At 34.9% G+C, this 23,687-nt stretch overlaps 1 protein-coding gene across 3 annotated transcripts in view; it reads right to left on the reverse strand.

The window, feature by feature from the left end:
* Positions 1–23,687, reverse strand: part of Snap25 (Synaptosomal-associated protein 25kDa) — a 273,086-nt gene that overhangs the window by 168,184 nt on the left and 81,215 nt on the right. For 2 of the 3 annotated variants that reach the window (XM_090407307.1, XM_090407310.1), the window contains exon 1: positions 11,940–12,022. The exons of the other annotated variant lie outside the window; for it this stretch is intronic. The gene's annotated coding sequence lies outside the window, so the exon portion shown is untranslated. Of the gene's footprint in view, positions 1–11,939; positions 12,023–23,687 lie in introns of those variants that run through there. 3 annotated transcript variants of the gene reach the window in all.

A 23,687-nucleotide genomic window follows, 5' to 3' on the forward strand; every position in this document is an offset into this window, starting at 1 on the left:
GTTTCTTTACGTTTAAATTAAAATTTTCGGTTATACAATCAGTCATTGTAAGTATATAATGTCTAGCAACATTATATACTTACCCTGACTGACCTTCAAATAAATAATGATCTCAAAAGTACTTCTAAAAAGTACTTGATGCTTTCCGTAATTTTTATGCAAGGCCTGAAGTACTTTTCATAAGCAAAAAAGGAAAAAGGTCCACATTAATAAGGCTTTCTAAGTGTAAAGCCTGAAGTATAAAAAAAAGACAAATAATTTTGTATAACCAAAATGTTTACTCGTACTTTAGTAAATCTGTTTCTAAACTTTGTTCAAAACTTTAGAATTTTCTTTTGTACAAGTAAAGAGAATATAAGTGAGCAAAACAGCTAGCGCAAGAGATAACGTTGACAAACTACAGCGAATATTTGAAGTACGAGATTCGAGAATATCTTACAAAAAATAACAAGAAATGACCACGAACATAACATCTCTATAAACAACATAACATGGATAGCTGATAACAGTCGTTTCGATTTTATTTGATATCAGCAGCCTGCGTAGAAACTTTTGGAACGGGTCGAGAGATTTGATTTATCGTAGATAGGGCTAAATATTCAAGACTATGAATAAAATATATAATTTGATTCTTGTGGTTTATATTCTGTTTCCATGGGAACGAAATAAAAGATTTGTCCATAAGATGGCCGCACTTGTATTTTTTCTCCCGCTATTACTTTTAAAACAACGCAGTGTAGTTCTTCTGAATTCTATTAAATAACTGTAAATAAATGTAAAAAATATATATATAAATCGCTTAGACATTGATAACGTATTACGAAGATAGAAGTGATATTGGATGAACGGGAAAATGGTGATTATCCGAGAGAGAATTGGGATAAGTCAACTTATTGAGGTTACTGGTCATACATACAAGAAACATTAATTTGTAAATTTTTGTAAGTTAGAGTAATTTTGTATTTCGCTGTTGTGTGCTTTTTTTTAAAACCAGCTTCTTCAAAATGATGTACACGCCATAGTGGTGTGGCAAACGATTGTTTGGGATACTTCAGATATGTTCTATTAATTCAAAAGTAAAATAATTTTCGTTATCCCACTATGACGTTCATTTAAGTATGAGTGAGAAGATTCGCATTGAAAAGATAATGTTTTACAACAAACATTTAATTTCATCTAATTCACATCAAAATCAAAGAAACTTCACTTGAAAAAGAGAGAATTGACATTTATATTAATCCGTCATTTTTATCAAAGAGTCTCACTAGTTTTACACAGCAAACCATAACTTTCTTGATGTGAGCACCATAAACAGTACTAGTACTTCAGCTACACCCAGTAAATGTCACTCTTGTCTCTAGAGTCTGTCAAGTGACCCAGACTAATGGACAACACCGAGACTTATTGCTTTAATAAAAAGGAGGTTTACTGACTGCGAGCCGTAAAAGATGGCTACTTCCACAGGTAAGTTCATCTCTTCAAACATTAACATGCTCTCGCGGACACCACGTTCGCAATGCCATCACCATCTAAGACGTTAAGCGGGTCACGTTCTTGCAACACTCGAGGAGATTGACTCCTCATCCATGCAGGATTACCACCATCACAAGTTATCGGGAAGCCAAAGAAAAACCATCCCCTTATGATGGATTTCCTCCATTTTGCCGGATCAGTCTTTGAACAAATAATGCCCGTTGACAGCATGTGAGAAATGGTCCCATTTCATTTATCCCGAATGTTCTTTTTTTTGTCTTTTCGTTGATATAGCAACGACTTGGACGAAGTTCAGTGACTGCTATCGAGGTGCGCATTACGTAAATTGAACTTTCGTAACATTTCAGAGATCGCCTATAAGTTGTGTAAGTCATGCGTATACAAGTAGACACGCACACGACACGATTTAAAAATAAAACGAAAGTACAAATAAAGTACGACGAACTAAAATTATTCTAAAACTCTTTTTCTTTAGATGGTTCTGAGATTTTAGGGAGAGATCTATTCTGACATCTACAAACACGATTTAAAAGTAATACCAGTTTACAATGATGAACGTAGCATAGGATCTCTTCGGGATTTTGGTATCCATGGTGATGAGCTATCCTGGCATTCACGTTTTAGCAATCACGCAATATGCCGTTTACGGAAACATATTTTCCTTACTGAAGTACGGGTGTCTGCGATCTCAATACCTTTGCGAAGTCAATTCCTTCTGACTGTTATTGTATCTTCTTTCTGATAATTCATTTTCTGCAATGTCTTCCAGCCTATTTATCGATAATAACTGTAATCAATCTGCAAGGGTCATTTCAAACATTCTGTACATTGTGCTCCTGTTGTTAAACAAACAATTTGACAAAATATGTTTACAGTCCTTCAATATAATACGATATATCAATATAATTCCTTTTTTTTTAATGTGTGTGATAAGCTAGAACCACTTCAACAGAAGCTTCTCCAATGGTAGTAAAGAGTTTCCTAAGAGAATGGTTCTTTGAACTTAGGAAACAGATCGAAGTGTGATTGGTTCGTGTCAATCTTCTGCACAGGTAAGAGAAAGGCACTTTTGTTGTCCATACCTTTCCATGACATCACATGCTTCACGTGAAACATGGGCTTGTAGTGTCATTCAACAACATTCGAATTGAATCAAAGTCTTCCTCTATTTATGAAATATTTATATTATTTCTCTGAATAGATAGAAAATGAGCACAAAAAGTTTTTACTCAGAGTCTGGCTTACAACTGACATCCAACTAGCCGCGTGTGCGGAGAGTACTTAGCGTATGAAGTGATCCTCATATATCAACTTACGGGTTGATGTTTGCCCCTAAGCAGGGGCGGCTCGTGCATAGGCACTACGGAACTGCAGCAACCCCCAATTTTTCTCTATATATAAATATATTTATTTATATTTGCTTGCAATATTTAATTTTATCATCAACAATCCCATACAATTCTCTTATTTTGTATAAAAAATAATAAGAATCCATCTTGTAGTACTTAGGAGGGCGAAGGACGCTAGCAGCACTGTGTTTACCACAGTGTCATATTGCTACGTGTTCAAGCATAATGCACGTCATAGTGAGATGCAAGCTATTAGCGTAATGCGGCACTGTCCGTCGCGCAGTTCCGCTATTGTTTATATGCAGTTCGCGCCAGTAGTAGAGTGTTCGTAGTGTTTATCGTGTTTACTCCGTCTCTTTAAATATTTGGACATTACAATTAAAGACAACATTTGTTATAGTTAAAACATTATTGAGGTTATGATAATGGATTTTATTTTAAAGTAATTTTGAATTATTCCTAACTGTATAATTTTATCGATAATAAACAATATTTTTTCATGTTTAATTTTTTTTTTAATTTTTACCATAATTTTGGTATTTTATCCAAACATATACACTGTACTTCTAGTGTGTATGTATATTTCGAAAGTTGCAGCAACCCCACGATTTCAATCCACGAGCCGCCACTTCCCCTAAGCCTAAAAGTAGGCAAAAACTAGATTCCAAAATGGTCTAAGTTAACTCATTCTAAAAGCGAGTGTAACTTTGATTAAAAAGTACATTAATTCTCAAACTCTACAGCATGAGAAGATGACATAAGCTTCTCAAAGAGAATTCAAATGCTGAAAGACTTAGTGGACTTTAAATTCTCTTTGAAATATTGAAACCAATATTGAACATTAAATCGGTTCACAGACATATCACACTATCAGTACTCCAATTCCACCATAATATCTACATTTCCATTCCCACATTTTCTGCTACTGATAGGAAACGGGAATCAATTCTATATGCGTATAGAGTCTGCCTCATTATTTCTCGAGCTTCATCTTCTATCCTATTAGATTGCAACCAAATGATTCAGACTGATTAGTCGATATAAAATCTAGTACCTTTACTTAATCAACATGATAGAAGTTCCTGCTTTCCTCTTGATATAACTACAATTATCCGTGTACACAAAGAACGTAGCTACTCGTATATTAAACAGTTAACCTCACTTAGAGTAAAGGTCGGAAATTTATATCCTACAAGTTCATATCAGAGTGAAGAAATTTTTGATTTGTTTTTTTAAATAGTAATTTTTCAAATAACTAACTGAAGATTACATTACATGACAAATTTAATGAAAGAAAAATTTTATTATTGCGAGCCAAACCTATTTCTTATTTCGCTTAATCAGAAATGTTTCCGATTTCAATATTTAAAACAATAATCAATGAAACAATCATTTATGATCATTGCTTTGCTTATACCTTGAGTGTGATCGTGACGTGGTCATGTCTCTGTAGGCAGTAAAATTAGTACTTTATTTTGCACAAAGGGAGAGAAGACAAGAGTGAAAGAAAGGCAGTACAGTCACTCATGTTGGTTGTGGTAAGAGAAAGAAAAAATTTTAAAGACATATAAAATATCAATGTTAGTTAGGACTAGTAATTCTGCTTGTCCCAAGTGAAACATTAATGGTATAAGAGATAAAAATAAACTATTTTGAACAGGAGTGTTACTGACGCAAATAGTTTTCTAATCTGATTATATCCATAGTGTCGTTGAAACATCCTTTTACATTTTCTTATAAAGGTTTGTGTCCTAGACTGGATTCGAATTCAGATCTTTCAAACCAAAGGGAATTGTCGATACAAATGCAGTACAGAACATCGGAAGGGAAAAATCATTGCACTGGTAGTAACACCAACACTGCAAGCACGGTAGCATGGGAATGTTTTCATAGGATACTTCAAGTATCATTGAGAGAATTCACAAGGATTTTAAGACACTGCAGAATACTGATTGAGATCAAATCACGTGATACTTAAAAGGGAAGAAAGAAAATGGATGCATATTATTTTGACTCGGAAACTTTCCTAATATTTCATCACACATGATGAGTCCAGCAAGCGATTTAAGTTTTTTAAGAAACGCATGCTTTATTGCAAAACCCTCCCTCAAAGCAGAACGGAAGCAAGATGTATAACCAAAAAGAAGCAAAATTTGTGTCGTGCTATCGTCCAATGAAGAAATATTCCGGTTGATGACTATTCAGATCGCACATTCATGCCGATAACTATTGGGCTGGATGCCATCTCATAAATCTGTCTGGAGCCCGGTTAATGCCGCCTCGTGTTTGATTGCCGTCCATCGCTACTGCAAGTAATGGAGTTTCGAGAGGGGGAAATCGATTGTCTTTTGTGCACAACACAAGGAAAGGATGGTAATATTTTACGATATAATTTCCGGTGGTATGTGTTAGGTGGCATTTTGTCAGCTCATCTAAGGTTCAAAAGTCCATTTGAAATACATTAGAAGCGCTCATTTATAAAGTGTTTTATAGCTTAAAAACTACAACCATCTGTTTATATTCTCTCTATATGTAAAGAAATACGTATAACCTCCTAGAGAGTTTCTGTTGTACGGCATTTTCACAACACGTTAGCAAAAATATTTAACCACTACTATGCTGTCAACGGCAAGACTAAAATAAAGTTTCGATAATAAATTGGTACGCTTTTCAAAGATGCTTGGTTTGTCGTTTAATCATGCATATTCGCGGCTACTTATTATTGTAAAAACTAATTAGATTCGTCTAGACCAGGCGTCATCATCAATTTTTTTTGTCACTTCCGTTTTTTATACGGTTCAAGGAACTCATTAGAATCTCACACGTAAGATGTCGCCATGATCAAGTTTTGAAAAATTAAATAAACGTTAATAGCATTTAAGTTACGAAGTATAATTATATATTTTATATAAAACATAAAAGAAAGCTATATTATCATGTAAATTCTTTAAACTTTTAAAATAATTTTACAAATTTAATTTTAAAAAAAATTGTTTTATAAGTACATGTTTTTTTAATTAATATGTTTATACATATATATATAAATTAGTTGCGAGATAAATTGTAGCTATCAGTTTAGCACATATCACAGCCATTGCGGTTTTAACTGGAAACTACCATTTTCACATTCTCAGAAAGAGTTTTGTTTTTGTAAGCAACTTTTTATAACGGCTCTTCTTTATTAAAGGTTTTAAAAGATGTCAAAATGTAAAGCTGATATACTTAAAACCATTGCGCTATAAGACATAAAGATATTGCAGTTGTATATTTAAGACAGTTTTAACAAAATGAGCTTTAATAGTTTTAATAATGACGAGGTAACAGCTGGCAGTAAAACAGAGATGATGATCCTATGGCGACATGCCTTAAACAGCTAAAATAATAATACGTCGGTTGTGCTTAATATTCGTGTAATAATTGAATCATCGCAAACAGTTCGTGACTTAGAATAACATACAGTTGGCTATGAATAAATGCACATGCACTCTGTCTTGGAATGAATTGGAGTAGCGTCTCTAGTCGAAGCCCACTATGGGCATAAGTGTTTGTAAAAGTAGGAGGTGAACAATACGATAATAATAAGTTTATTATTCTGTTTATTGAAATGACTTGAGAAAGTACCATTTTTTTTTTTGCAATATTTCAGCAGGAGTTTAGGAATAGTATTAATATACTATGGGTTTGCAGCTTTAGGGATATGGGACACGCCATATACGAAAAACAAATAACAAAACTCTCTCCTTCATGACCCTAAAGGACTAAATATGGAAAAATATCTTCAATGAACACTGTGTTATCCAAATGCATTTTCGATTGTTAGCATTCTCTTACTTCGCTACCATAAACAGTCAAGTAGCTGAAACTATAAATAGTGCTGCTTGCTGCAGATAACTGATGAAATAGGATTTTATAAGATGCATTGCCTACGTGACAAGATAAATGAAACACGCAATTTGCATTTAATACAACGAGTATTCCGTCACTCGTGTTAAATCACGCACTTGAATACATGCATGTTGATATTCTGTAGCGGAGATGGACTATTTACGAAGATACAACAAATTAAGGAGAATTAAATTGTACGTCATATTCTGTGTTGCCAAACATTTAGCGTGAATAGTATCAAATATTAATTCCTAGTTTCACCGTTATCTTTTATTAGTAGCTAATATAAACACAATAACTAATTGAAAATAATCAATAATGAATAGCACTTTAAAATAATGACTAGTATATGCATTAAAAAAACTTGTGACTGGCTGACTTCAACTAATAGAAAATGCGCCCTCTATTAGAACTTTATCCAACCAAAGAATGATAGGTGTAAACGAAAGTCAGAGGCAACACAGTATAGGTATGATTCTTACTTTTTTTTTTTTTTTTTTGGAATTACGCGTAGTGACAAGGAATGGCTAAAACTGGACCTGTGTACTAATATTTTGTACAGAAACTTTCTCGTTTTATTTATGTAAAGTTCATTCTAGAACTGTTACGTAGGTAATTGAAGAGACAAAGACAAATAAACTGTTATTATGGCAAACTATTCCATTTGTCGTCGTCGTCCGGTAGCATCCTCTTGCAAGAGGGTTGCAACAGATGAGCAGCCTCTTCTTCATTCATCTCGGTCTGTCTCCTCCGTCATTCTTAAACCAATCCATTCCACGATGTCATTGACCAACTCTCTAGTTGGTTTTCCACGTCTTCTCTTCCCCTCAACTTTCCCTTGTAATATAGTTCTTGTCAGGTGTTCCGAAGAACCTCTCAGAAGATATCCTGCAAATCTAGTCTTTCTTTGCATAATATTCTTGAGCAGTGTTCTTTCCATCCCAACTCTTCTTAAAACTTCTTGATTTGATATTCTCTCTGTATAGTTAATCTTTTCCATCTTTCTATAACACCACATTTCCAATACATTAATTCTTTCAATATCTCTCTTTCTGAGTGTCCATGACTCACTTCCATAACTTGCAATACTCCAAACTGTTGCTTTAACTATTCCAATTCTAACGCCTATTTTAGCGTTCTTGTTTATTAAAATTCTCTTCATTTCCATAAATGCCGATTTAACTTTGCCTATTCTATTTCTAATGTCCAACTCTGAAGTTCCTTTCTCTGAGATCCAGCTACCTAAATATTGAAATCTTTCCACTTCTTCTAAAATCTTTCCTCCACATCTTATCTTTACATTATCTCCAATTTTTCTGCCCATTATCATTATCTTGTCTTCTTTGTGTTAATCCTTAGTCTGTACTCTTTACAGGAGTTTTCAATTCTTTGAACAATTTGTTGTAATCCATTTTCGCTTTCTGCCATCACCACTACATCATCAGCATATCTTAAGTTATTAATGATTCTTCCATTTATTTTTATTCCTTCTTCTACATCCTCAAGTGCCTCTCTAAGCATTTGTTCACTATAAAGGTTGAACAATAATGGTGATAACTTGCATCCTTGTCTAACTCCTCTCTCTCCACCGGGAATTCTCCTGTTTCCTCTCCATTTACACATACTGACGCTGTTTGTGTCCAATATAATCTCTTTAAAATTTCCAAGTCATAAGATCCATATTAATATTTTCTAGAATATCAAAAAGCCTTTTACGTTTCACTGTACCGAACTAATAATAATAAACTGATCATTACTGGATATTAAACAGAAAGCGTAATTATATTATGTAGAAATTAAACAGAAAATATTAAATAGAAAGCTAATAATAATAAACTAATCACTTCTTTACAATGGCGAATTGTTCAAGGTTGTTCCGTGAGACGAGAAAACTAACAGTAGATTGTTGCTGGGACAACCTTCTGTTTATCAGACTATAATTCATTAATGGCTATGCCTGCCCACGTAAACAAGTTAGTATGGCTACAGGAAAAGGATATGCACCGGTAACAAATAAACCTTTGATGTTTCAGAAATGTCATCTTTTATTACATGTAGTTTTACCAGCTTGTTTGAAAGAATGGTAAATTTTATTTTTATTATGATTACAACGACTCTACAGGGAATGAGGTCTTCATATGCAATAGTTTTAGAAAAACAATGTTCCTAGTTGACACGTGATTATTATTATTATTATTATTATTATTATTATTATTATTGTTATTATTATAAAAACCTCCATGGAGTCAAAGACTCATCGTGGGATAGTGTAGTTAAAACTGATAACTTAATCTCGACATCAAATAAACATTAAAGTTTTCCGTTTAATCAAATAAATTCAACTTTAGTGGAAGTAATATTTATTATTTTTTATTAAAATAATTCTTTCCAATATAATCAAGGTCGGTTATGCTGATTCTCTCCAGTTTTATAATCGGAAATTCTTATAAAAATATACGTTACATTTTATCTAGATATTTTTGAAGGTATACGTCAAATAAATTTTTAATGCAACTAAAATTTAATCAATTACACTTTCTGTTTAATATCCTAATTTATTTGTGAATATTTAATGATCTTTCAAATCTGTAATTTCAAAGTAAAGATTTTTAGTAACTTAACACAAGATGTTTTACACAAAATGAAAGTAAAATGAAATAGAATTATATAAACTCCTCTGCAATTCTTAGAATCTATACAAGGAAATTTACAACAGAAAATAACTAGTGTGGGGGGGGGGGAAGGAACGAAAACCGGATATGACACAAAATATATCTTTATCAGTGGCGCAGATTCCAATGAAACTGTGTTGGAATGATGATCATTGACAAGGAAGGAAATGGTTGAAAATATATATCCTTGATACCGAAGACGTCAAAGGTTGCCCAGACAAAAGAAATACTAAAAGAAAATATTATTTTCATAAAAATATAGTTATCTATAGCCAAGATTACTAGCCACGAAATTTAACTTAACTTCATAACTTGACTTATGGTTGCCATAATCAGTTCTAAACGAATATTTTAAATGGATATTCTCTCTCTCTCTCTCTCTCTTAAGTTGCATATTTATAATACTTTCACTGTGCATTATTGAACTAGGTTGTTCAATAATGCACCGAGATGTTTCGGAAGTAGTCAAGTCGTCCTCCCCCCAGATGTACTTATAAATGGTGACGCTTTCTTAGGATGTCCGATGTTCAGTCACCTTGGTTGCTTGTATGTTCTGTTAGCGCTAAAGCTAAACCCTTTTCCCCCACTTGTTCATCCTCTTGGATCAAAGGATTTCGTCAAGGTCGGCATAAAAACATATCGTATCTGCAGTCAGATGCGCCCTCTAGGGAGAGAAAATACTTTTGACATATCCTAGTGGTTTCTTTGCCGTTAATTGCCAATAAAGATTGGAATCAATGAGTCGAATTAAGAGCCATCGAATTAATTATGGAATGAACATTTTACTCCGTTCAAAGAACAAATAAATCGCGATATATGTGTAAAAGTGATTTACGCTACTTTGTATCCGTAATACGTCATTAGAAATATTGTTCGACTATTAATGCATTGCAATTTGATGGCTAACTTGAAACAGCAACTGAGATCATCATTCAACTCGTATGCTGCTATGAAAGAAATCTCAAATCGACAAATACCTTATTTCATGGCAACTTCTGTTTTCTTGATATTTCTAGCCATTCGTAACGCATATCGCTTTTGCGAATATCTTTACATGTACATAAACCAATGGGATTACAGATTTGAAAAAAAAAAAAAAAAACGATAGCGAAAGGATAAAAGTTGTGGGAAAACTAAGTGGTGATGTATGTTTATTTAGATGTGTCATCGTGAACTGGTTCGATGATCACAGGGGGAACATTAGTATTCATAAAGGGGAAAATCTTGATAACAGGCATGCGCGAGTAAAGGAAAAGACAATGATAACTGTAGAAATATAAAAGGGGAAAAAATCCAAGAAAATAAAATATTGCGAAAGTATTAAGGAAGTATGGAGTAAAAAAGAGCGAATAGTAAAATAGACTAACGAAAATAATAAAACAATAAAATATACTTTTTCTGGTGTGTTTACATGTATTCTAAGAGCAAACTCGGCTCTAGAGAAGTCACAAAATGACCTTGGAAAAACGAAGAAACTCCGTAGACTGTAAAAGAAACACAGAAAAAGGGAAATTTTCCATGGTGTAAATGAAACTTATTTCCATAATCAAGCAGTTGTTAGCCACTATCAATTAGTTAACAGAAACATCTGCCGAACATTTAAACAGATTACCATACATCCGCAAATTTTCAACTGATACCAATAATCTTAATCTGAAATATTTGAATTTTTTTCTGAATATTGTTAACATAGAAGTGGGCAGAAGCGGTTTTCATTTTCACTAATTTTTTTCTCCAAGTTTGTATTAATTTTATGACAATAATATATTTACCGAATTAATTTTTTTCTTCATATTATAGTCATATGAAAACATAAGAGAATATGAAGGTCTCCACTATTTTAAAAGTATGACGATGCAAAGAACTTGTGCGTCATATGATAGGATACTGGAATCTTCCTGCGCATTCTCATATGAAGGTCAAGATGATCCCTCTGCATCATCATACTACTACTTTGATACTCGTTTGGGAGAAAACGAATACAATACATTGGAATTCGTTTTTATTCTATAACTTTTTTTTTAATTCTTTCGGAAAAAATACTTGACTTATTTAAATCATCATCTTATGTGCCGGTGTTTTAAGATGCATTTCAAACAACTTCAAAAAAAAAAAAAAATGCTAAGAATACCGCCAACCGTCTTACGTCTAAACATTGCACCTCGATCAACGAATTTCGATATCTAGAAGCGTGATTTAAGGTTGCATCATTCAATCTATTACACAGCATTCATATTTAAAACCTTCCTTTGAGAACACTTAAACACATTCAGATGGAGCCGCTACGTACCGCCCCTATTATCAAGGATTACTTCGCTTCTCAACAAACGCGTTGTTAGGACTTCCGATCAATACATGACTCTACCTATACATGCAGTAACATTCACCACCCTTCTTTACCAGCACATCAGGAGTACGGATGTATATGTGTGCGTGTGTATACATTTAGTCTGACAGCGCGCTACTGTAAAAAATAATTAAAAACCAGAACACGTAGATAAAGTTGGAAAAAGGCAAAAATGAATCCATAATTTGTTACCTTGATGAAGACAGAAGTCACACCGGTATCCCTACACACAGAGACAGACAGAGACACACAGACAAGGGAAGGAAAGGATCGGCCGTGTTACGTGACAGTGAAGTGTCCACAATACCCTGGTATTTAACAGGAAAAACCCCCCAATACTTCCTTTAGAAAAGTAAATGGAGAATAGATGAAGGAAGGAAATAGCACGTGAGAGTGCCTCGAATAAGTGTCCGGTTAATACCGCAGTGACGACTCCACTACAGTCACTGGCGTCGAGGCTGCTTGCAGGCTGAGAAATGGTAGCGATAGGGAAGCCGATAGGCGTCGTTTGTGGTCGGAGGAAGGGTGGGGGGGATGAAAGGCGACGATGGTTCGCGACTGCAGCGACAAAGAGTTACAGTGTTTTTCGTTTTTGTATTCAGTTTGAGCGCTACGGCTTGGAAAGTCTTTTTTTATTTTTTGAGTTTTTATTTTTTTGCTTTTTAATACTTTGGAATTCTAAAACAAAACTGTATCGACTTTTCAGACCAAACAGAAAGATTTCGGAACTAGAAACATTTCTTGGTTATTGATCAGAACTGCGAACTCACTAAAAAAAAAAAAAAAAAGAAGAAAACAAAAAGACATCGTGCCATCATTAGAATTGAAGGTTTTGCAACCACAATATAATGCAATGAATGTATTACAAGACATCTTAAGCAATCTTCCTGTCAAAAACAAAATTTCACAGTGAAAACAATACAAATGTCCTTCTTCTCACTTGCAGGCTTCTGTGGATTGTGAATCTTAAATACGTTCATTGCTACGTCACCAGCACAACCAGAATGGGCGCGTGATGCAACAATGAGCCAATGTTTAAGATCCTTTCGTTTCGTACCGTTAATAGTTACTGAAACCAAAGGATTTGATCCTGATTTTCATTTTAATTGGTGTGTGTGGACCCTGTAAACCATTTTATTCTACAATCATTACTTTCGTAAAGATTAGAGAATACGCGGAGCTTTTGGCGTCATTAAACTTGTCTGAATGACATACATCGTATCTTTTAAATAATGTAAAAATACTGAGGCAACTCGTGGTAAAGATGATGCACTTTTTTTTTCTTTTTTTTGTGAGATGACTGAAATTTTTGATATATCAAAAGCGAGAAACTGTGAAGAAATGCGTTCTTATTAAGTGATGGATACAAAATTATAGAACGATTCCGTTCCTTTTTTTCGGTAGTCTTATGTGGAGACGATCAACCAGCAGCTGCATCTACAAGAGGTTCGGTTGCAACAATATTAAAAAGACGTTTTTATCTTAGAGAATATTTTCTGTTGTTTGAACCTAGTTAGGCAATTTTTCCTCTGATCAATCATTATACGTAGAGGTGAACTTGAGTCGGGTCCTCTAGAAGCGAAAAAAAAAATTGTTTTTTTTTTTTTTTTTTTTTTTTTTTGTTCCACGCATGCTAATTTGATAATATTTAGGTCTCTGAAGATAAGAAAAATAATCTCTTTTTTTTGGAATAAAGTTACCCTCCGCTATCATAGTAATAAGCGACCATCAACATTTCTCAGCATTCACAAAGCATTTTTTTTCTTTCATTCCAGGCGTTAGCCAGTTCAGAGGAGAAGCCTTAATGACCCCTTCTCCAGTGGGACACAGAAAAGCACTTTCTTCTGGGCGTAGCTGTGTGGAGACGCAAAACTGCAGTTGCTTGCCAGAAAATAAGGGAACAAAAGAGGAAAATTAAATCCTCTCCCTCGGAGATGCTATCTCCACTTGCTACACCATTTCTCTTCTTTCACGCGATGCTTTTTTGGGATCTTTCATATAACTGCCCACTTGTCATCGGTATGAGTACTTAAAATTCCATCTTCTAAACTTGTGAGAACACTGGAAGTATCTACAATTATTCAAATACTTAATTCAAGGCTGATTGGAACTTGCTTCTATTTCATTATTTATTCTTTAACTACTTCTGTCCCCCTTCGTTCCTTTGGTACTAGTTAGAACTACGACTGGAACAATTAAACTACTATTTTATCTATTAAATGTATGTTTTCCAGTTGTTGTGTATGTCGTGATAAAGGAAATTTCTGTCACTTTCCTGTGAGAATGCCCAACTTATCTACTTTCAAAATATTTTTCACGAGTATTCCTCTCATCTTAGGCAGAATTTCCAGCATGGCTCTTTCCAACTGACAGATAAATGTCTCGCCGTTCTCGCTACTGTTCTACAGAGGCGACAGAGCCGTTTTTTTTTGGCTTGTCTGTTTTATTTTTTATATTTGAAGATTTTGTTTTGTCTTAAATTGAGACGTTATGCGTATAACTCTGCCGGCTTGGTTGCCCGAATGGTTTAACATGTTTGCTCTCCAACTAACTGGCTAATAAGATTGACACAAAATGCTTTTTTTTTTTTTCAATACATGAGGAGTAGGAGGAGAATAAGGGGGGGGGGGGGTCACGGTTGAAAGTTTATCTAAGAGTGTGCTTAATAAGAGTGGTGAACGAGTGGAATGGATTACTAGAGGTGGCTGTGAACACCCCAACAGTGAACACATTTAAGATATATGATAAGTATTGTGTTGATAGATAGAGTGGATCTCTCGCCATGAATTTTTTGACTCCATAAAGATACCTGTCTAAATAATAATAATAATATCCGTCTTACGACGAATCGCTTTACTACGCTCGACTCATACGACGTTTTCCAATTATGACCAATGCTCATTTATACGACTTGCATTTGTTCATACAACTCTTTCAGTGACTTGTTGTGAATCAATCAATGCGGATTTCTTGAATTGTTTGTTTGCGATGTCGTTTCTCACTAGATCTCTTTATGTTTTGATATTGCGTTGTGAATTGTAAATTGTTTTTAACTATTATTTTATTCGAATAATGGCAAATGTAAAATTATTAAATTTAAGATCGGTTGGTGTAGATTGATGACCAAACTAGTTGCCGTGTTTCCTTAATTAAGCCCATCTATTCAGAATAACTTGTTCGTTTGCGAAAATTATTCTTAATTTTTCGTTTGTTTATCTGACGTAAAAAACTGCCTTATTTAAATTATTTACGCACATATATGACTTCTTAAAAAACATCATTCAACCATTACATCCATCTACAAGTTAGGGGAAAAAAAGTAGCGATTCGCTGTACCAGAGTGGTCTGGAACGTAATGGGTCATGTGACCAGGGTTGTCTGTTCAGACTTACACAACTGTTCGTGAGTGGAAGTCACATTAATACGATGCAGCTTATATTTATCAGAAATAATTATTTTTCATTAAAATTTAAAATTTAAATTTACTTTAAATTTTAAATTTAAATTTAACATGAAATAATTGAATTTTGAAGTTGCCAAAATCGTTGTTTGAATACATTAATTTAATACAAACATTATTCGATGATTCTTTCCTAAAAGTTCCTTAAAAATTATATTCCGTTAACAAGTAGTTTCTTTTTTTTTAACAAATTTAAAATTACACACAATGAATTCGTCTGGCTTACCGTCTTACAAAGTCAAATCGAATCTGACGTTCTTCTTTTGTTAGTCCAGCACAGTCTTCATACACAAAAAGATGGAAGTTTCCCATATTTAATACTTCATTTCTGTCACATAGCAAAAAGCAATTCTATCTTGCTTAAACAGGATACGTCTTGCCAGCAATTTTCTGCTTTTGATTGACATTCGGAAGTCTTTAGTTGTGACACTTTTCGAGGAGACCTCTTGGCACTTCACGCCACTGGAATTCATAACTGCAACTGCTCCTTTTTTTGTTTTGTTTTGATGCTATTGGACAGATAAGTAATCTGATTTTCACTACTCAATTTTAAAACACATCTGGGAGAACTTGAGATGACAAAGAGAAGTCAACGGCTGGAAGAATAGATTTTCGATCACGATGTGTCCTACTTAAGTTAAGTTACATCTCAGTGTTTAACAAGAATTACTGGATTTCACTTGCTTCAACAATGCAGATGTTTTTGGTTCTTGTATTGTATCAAAAGTTAGTACTTAAAAAATAATCACGTAGATTTGTAATATATGTTTTATGGATGGATTTAACTAGTAGCAAAATATACCGCAATATTGTTAGAATTTAATAAAATGTCATTGAATTACATAAATTATAAACTTGTAAACTGTAATATAATTGCAATTTGGTAAATGTAGAAAAATATGCGTATATTATTACTTTTCAGCATGCAACACAATGGTGGACGATAAAGAACTTGTGGAAGCATACTTATCAGAGAAATTACATCCCATCCCATTCATGTGTCATCTCCTATCTAGGAGGTTGACAACCATGATATGACTCATGGTTGACTACGGTCGTAACGACATGTGGTGAGGACCCTCTCTCTCTCTCTCTCTCTCTCTTCCACATATTGTCGTATGTATTCATGGCTGTAAATCCGTGTGTGTTCATGGCGTCGGTTTGCCTGTTCTGAGCGACGAAAAACCCGTGGAAAAAACCTCTACCTCCATGTGAGATCCGCTAACTCACCTTCCGCCGAAAGAGACGAGATAAAGGTTCCTCAAGTCACTGATAGGAATCGAACTCAGGTCTTGATTGAGCTACAGATGCTCTAAATTACATCGACACACTAATATTAAAAAAGGAAAATTGGCTGTCTCTCCGGTGAGCACTTTCCAACAGGGTGATCTCAAGCATTCTCTGCTACCATCTGTTGGTGCTTGGCAGATGGTGGACATTAAGACTGCGTGTGGCGAAGTTCCATGACGAGAAGCTAACTACTTGGATGCGCCCAAGTGCATCTACTTTATATGAAAGCTATCGAAAATTACGATAAAACAATACCAGCTAATTTTTTCTGGTTAAATTTTGTAACATGCGAAAATAACTAAGGAAAAAAAACATGAGATCATTATACACCATTTTGTACCTTTACCACACATATCGTTTTATGGAGTGCGCAACGCAATTGATGGTGTTTGCATCCAACTATGGCAAGATAAGTACAACAGTGTATACACAGGAATATATATAACTGAGAATTAAATACTTTCTTTAATATTAAAAGGGTGAAAACAATAATTTAAGATGCAAAAACAAGATATTACAGCAACAGAGAATCAAGACGCCTGACCCTGACACAAAAACGTCTTTAATCTGGACAGTGTCGCCAAGACAAGATGACAGTCTTACACTGTGACGTCATTACCGAGTCGCAATGTTTATCTGGAGGGGAAGCATATCTACGAATAACTGGTAGATCGCAGTTTCGCTGCTGGCTCCTTCCAGAACTTTCCTGCTCGTGACCTTGGAACCAGTGGCACACAAAGCAGCTGGCGAAATAAAATCGATACGATTCTGTGTCGTCATGTTCCCTACTGCAGTGGACGAGGTCTTATTGCTGGTAGATATAAATCATCCTCTCAGGCTCCTTGGGAGTCGTGTGTGTGCTTGGGGCGCATTACCACATGGTCACAAATCGCAAAGAACGAGATGCCTATCAAACAAGACGTGAGTGTTGTTGTGAAGGTGAAGGATGTCCAAAAACAAATGTTGTTTCTTAAAGGTTCTCTCATTATTTATAGTCTTGATGTTATATTCTTAGGGAGGATTAATGTAACATCTCATAAGAATATTCATAAAAATATTTACTACGTTGACTCGATGATTATGATATAATAACAATCCTTAGATTCTCTGCTCCGCTGAAGAAGAAGAAAAAAAAAAGAAATTTTTCCTATCCTTTGCTATCATAATTTAACTTATTATGAGCTTATTAGCCAAAATGAAAATTGGAGTAAAAGTTGTTGCTCAATTGTTTTCATTTTTCTTCGGGAGTACTGCAACTGCTACATCAATAAGACTCATTCATTTCGTATGGTGATTCAACGGTCGTGAGCCACTTTTACAGGGAGGTACTATTTTTTTATCCGTGCTCGGGACCGGTATAGATGACAATTCAGACCTATGGCTGGAAGAATTGTCATAAGTATTCCTGACTGTATCCGTGTGTGTTCAAGGAGGCCGGTTTGCCTGTTTGCGGGATGAAAAACCCCATATAAAGTGGGGGGAAAATCCTGCTGTCCACGCCCTGTAGCCAAGACCGGCTAACTTGGCTATAGTTGAGGAAGATCCTTTAGCTCCTCATGTCATCGACGGGAATCGAACTTAGGACACTCCTTCCCCAGGCATATGGTTGCGAAGCGCATAGCCACTAGGCTAACTGCACGGACATCACTAAGATGAAAATGCAAGATCTGGATTTGTATTCTTGATTTTACAAAAACAGGCAGGTTTACTGCTGGACAGAAATATGAATACGAAAGCACAAATAACAAGTGCGGTTTAAATTTACTGTGAAAAACTATTCTAAAAAAGCATCTCGTCATAAAAAATGAATCATAGACCACGAAAATAGATTTCTTGCAATTTAGAAACGACTATTTTGCTGTTTCTTGGTTGCTTCTGAATTGTAGACAATCTCCAACGCTCTCAACGTTTGACTTGTATTTAGATGATATCACTTAATTTTTAAATCGTGCATTATGAGTCGAAGGATGGAAGGATTGGTTTATTCCTACAATCCTCTCTTCACTTTGATTAGGTTGATTGTGCTCCATTCGCACGTTCAGGGGCTTAAGCAAAGTAAGAAACAAGCTATCTTCTAATTTTGGCCTATTCTAGTCACCTACAAGAGGAGCTACTATGGTGCACAATGATTTCAGATTAAAAACTAAAAATGATTGTAAAACAAAACTTATACGGAAAAAAGAATTAAATATGATCAGATACTGATACAATATTTAGTATATAATGACAAAATGTGACAGCAGCTGAATTAGATTCAAAAATATCGGATTGGAAACCAGAGAAAGTAAATCGATGAATATTCGGAATACCTGCAATAGTTAATACCCGATCTGATTTTAGTTATCTAAAATTAATAAATTCTAGTAGAAAATAAACGAAACTGAAACAATATACAGTTAATTGAAAAATGTTTAAAAAAAACTATTTGTAACCATAAGAAAACAATTGAGGTCAAAATTATCCCTTTGACTTTCCTTATTCAGGAGACAAGAAAAAGGAGATTACATCATCCAGTAGTAAAACCAGAGCACTTCATTGCTTCAAATTAATTTATAGATAACAAAATTCCAGAAGGAAACACGTAATTTAAATTACGTGTTTCCAGACAATAAACTGCCAACAATAAACACGTAATGTTTATTGTTGGCATAGAAACTCACAGGAGTATGACATCACATCTGTCCTCGTTGATAAACGATAAAGAACGAGAACTGTATTAAAAAGAGTATCTACACGGATATTTTCACTCAACCTTTAAAACGATCTTTAGAAGCCTAAAGATTAGTATAAATATTTGCATAACGTGGATAACAAAAGATGGCTGTCAAAATATTCTCAACTACTTTTGCAAAAGTAAACAAAACTGTCGTGAAAGGAGATGTAGATGAAACTGGAACCGTTATAGAACGATTCCAATATTATCTACATCGATGAAAGTCTCTTTGAATACCCGTACAAGCCAACCTCGTCTACTCATTAGAGTAGACGAGGTTGGCTTGTACCGAAGCACAAGACTAAGCCATTGATCAGTAGACCGCTTTTTTGTTATCGAGTGAGTCACACCGTCACGCAAGCATCCATGATAAGCTAATAATATAAACAATCTCAAGTACTCTTTGAACTATATGAGAATTGACTACAAAATTATTGCAGAACCTGACATTATCGTTCTATTATACTCCTCTTTTTCACCTCTTGAGTTTCATTTCTTAAATGCTGGAACTTAGTCGCCATTCCAAGACGCTCATCAAGTTTCCATGAGTGTCTTGTGCTACGATAAACAAAAACAAACCAGTTTCCTTTGATTCTATTTTAAAGCTACGGTTTTGTAGACATTGTCCCATCATTACATGTATAAGCTGTTTAGCCGTCTCCAGACATGCTTGAAGACAATTAAGTGAATTGTTCCTTTTAGTATCTTTGCTTTTTTTTTTGTTTTTTCTTTTAAGCTGTCTGGAGCTTAAAGTTGTGGATCGATAATGCAGTGAACACTACGCCAGATGTTCAGTCTCCTTTTAGTCGACCGTCTCGTCGCTGCTTGTCCAACCACATCACTCAACTAGCGTCACACAAAACACCATCCAAATAACTGTCTGATCCACACGATTTCCATTCATCCAATCATTGAACTGTTTTAGCTACAGCTTGGATGATTTCACTCAGGAGGGATCATAGCTTAGTTTTGTGTTTCTATTGTTAACAACCTTGCCTTGTAAAAGGGATTTGTTAAAATGAAAGAATTAACATTTAAAGGTTTGGAATTTATAGTTATTTAGTTTCTAAAATATACACCGCTGTGACATCGACCCGGATGTCCACTATAATGAAATCGTGTAACTTCGCTCGGAAATTTCATAATTAGTTTTTTTAGCCATACAATACTTTCGAATGTTCACTTAACTGCCAGCCTGAATTTTATTTTAATTTATTCTCCTTCGAACTATCCAGGAGGAGCCACTGTACCTTAGTTGATTTCCAGTCCACAGGGTAGCTGTGTTTTTCTTCAAAACTCGGGTATTTCTTCAGTTTACACACAAAAAATATATATTCACACTTACGATTAACTACATTATTTTGAAATTATGGTTACGAAAGCCAATCAGTGCAGGTCGAGGGCATTGAGGACTTAGAATCGTGGACTATTATTATTATTATTAATTAATTAAGTTAGTTATTATTAATTAATTGATTCCAAACTGTTTGGTCTTGTGTGGTTTGCCACACAGAGCATTTTGGAATAATCAAAGTGGACGTTTCAACTGAAGGTAACTCAGCTTGTCTGAGTGGGAGACAGGATTTTCTTGCTCAGAAATTGAAGTGTTTTCTTCACTTTCTGAGTAAGTAAAGATAAACTGATCTAGCGACCTAAGGTTCTTCACATTAATTCCATCCAACCTAAGATTATGTTTCAAATTTTAAAGAATTTTTGCGTTTTCTTTCAATTAATATTTAATTAGTTAAGAGAAGAGAAACAAAGGAGCAAAAACTTTTCGGAAAGAACTGACAAAGCATATTTCGCATATACGAAGTGTTATTCTGACTACACCAAAGCAACTAATAATAGAACCAAGTATACCTCGTCTGATAGTTGCGCGAGTTCTCTCTATCTTTTTTTTATTATTTTTTCAGAAAGGAAATCTGCCATTTCCGCCTGAGACTAAATTATAGTTAATCCGTGCTAATTTTAATACATATCGTATAGATATTGAAACTAAAATTAATATTATCTTCATTATTCCATCTAGAATAATCTCATTCACAGTTACAGCTATAGAGGACGCCACAAACATCCAACATCTTCACAGATAAAATCTGCACGAACAGTACAGGCCAAAGAGCAAAAGAATATCGTGCCAACTTATTTTTTTTAAACTCCAAAATTGATTTTTGGAACCCTAAGGACAGTGAAATAACCACATTAACGAGCATGCAATAAACAGTTCAGGGAAAAAGCCATTCTCATTTCGCCTTTGCAAATATAAAAGACAGAAATGGTTCGTTCATTTCTTTAGCAATATTGCGTGTTATTAAACATACCACGCAGCCATTTATGCGTAATAACAGTACTTAATGACATTCTTCACTCAGTAAAAACAGCACCGACACATTCCACTTCGTCAGAAGGATGCGCAGCTGTTTGCTCATTTATTTCCATTGGAACGAAAGAAAGCCGAACCTTGTTGCTCGCTCCGACACAAAATCAACATTTAGGCCTATCAAGAAACACTTGGTGGACGTTACCGACCCATTAAGACAAATGGGTTTCTTTCACTGGACCGAACCGATCATCGGTACTTATACAACGACGCTACCTTTTTAACGACGAAATTTTCCGCTGATGTAAACTTACAGCAATGATTCATTGCAACAGGAAAGAAAATCTTTGCTGATCTACGAAGTGCACCATCACTCACTTCCTCAAGTTTCTTGAAGGCCGTAAAATTAAGGATTGAGTGCATTTTGCGGACTTCAATGAAAAGTGAAGTTAACTTATTATCTGGTATCCTGCAGGGGTATGTTAGGACTATCTGTTTTTTTTTAGGTAATTCTTACTTTTAAAAAGACATCAGAAAAAGCCTCCATTATTCTTAATACAATGTCTCCTGGTTCAGATGTAATCCTACAACCGCGTTCAAAGTTACGCGGAATTAATACTTATCCTATATAACCCATTCAAGTTATCATTCATCCTATGCAACTCTTAAAGTTACGATTCATCCTATATAACTTATTCAAGTCATACTTGGGAAGAGAGTTTGACATCCATGAAACTCTGGTTCCAACGCTTTCGTTGTAATCTTCTCACAAAGAGTGGAAAGAGGGCACCAACAGCCAACGTATTCATTACTTCAAGACCTGGCCCACGAAATAATTAATGACACCATATGAATTCGCCATTCTCCTTCCTCAGCAGATCAAGATAACATTATTTGGATAGATACAAAGTCATTTAATTTCCTTATATATATATATAAGGAAATTAGATAGGGCTAAATGGCCTCGCCTACTCCCCGTATACGGGAATAAAATATATATATATATATATATATATATATAATATAGTTAGGGTTAGGGTTAGGGACCACGAGATGGCGGCACATTTGAGCCGTCTCTCTTCCATGTGTACCGCTTAATTAGTGATAGCCTTGGGCCATCTATCTCTGATTGGTACCAGTGGAGATTGAACTGCCCACTCAGTCTCCAAAAGTTAGATCGGGCTAAATGGCCTCGCCTACTCCCCGTATACTGGAATAAAAAAAAGGCGTTAGCTGATTGCAAATTGCAGAAGAACATTTCCAGGGTATTTGATCAGGTCGTATCAAGTCGTATATTTATCAAGTTACTAGCTTATAGTCTTCCTTCTACTCTTTGAGATTGGATCGTCAATTTCCTCTCTAGTTGTTTAGTACACCTCGTGATGGATGGTTTTCTCTCTCTCTTCACAGTTCTCTATCAATGTCAAGAACTCCGTGCTTTCGTCCACGCTTTTCTTCTTATACATTGATGATCGTCTCTCTTCCTAACCTCAAATCATATCCATAATTTTGCTGGTGACAGTAGATTCCATTCCTCTTCTTCATTCGACTAATCCTGAGATCCCAAACGACTTAAGTTCTTCTATAAACAATGTCTTAAACATTGATTTCCTTGCCTTTCTCCTGAGGCGTGAACACAACATAGTGAACTTCAATGCAAGCAAACACACTTCAGCTCCAAACTTGAAACTAACTTGTCATCATCCCTCCTCTTTCGTTCTATCTATCTTCCCTCTGTTTCTTGAAACAGTTTTCCCCAAGGACTGCGATCTTCAGTTGTTCAAGAACCTCCTCACCACATGATTCTCGTAGTCATCTGGTGAGGATGACCCATCAGATGACCTGCCCACACACGTCAATGCTGTGATATAAATTTTGCGAGCTCTCCTGTGTGTTGGTTGATATAAGCATTCGATATATTGAATTAAAATAATTATACGCAGCAAGAAATCAATCATATGCTAATGACATCATAGGAAAGCCATTTTGAAACACTGCATCACTGAACTAAACAATCAGTAATCAGTCATTGATCTCAGATTTATTGAGAAAAATACATCGGGGTTAGAAATGCTAACTATCGGCGATGAGAATGTCACATGATCTAAAGTTACGACAAAACTTTTGGATTTTCTTTATTTTTTAAAGTTTTAC

The sequence above is a fragment of the Typopeltis vanoorti genome, chromosome 17, assembly GCF_054136105.1.
Source record: "Typopeltis vanoorti isolate ZY-2024b chromosome 17, IOZ_Tvanoo_1.0, whole genome shotgun sequence".
NCBI lineage: Eukaryota > Metazoa > Arthropoda > Arachnida > Uropygi > Thelyphonidae > Typopeltis > Typopeltis vanoorti.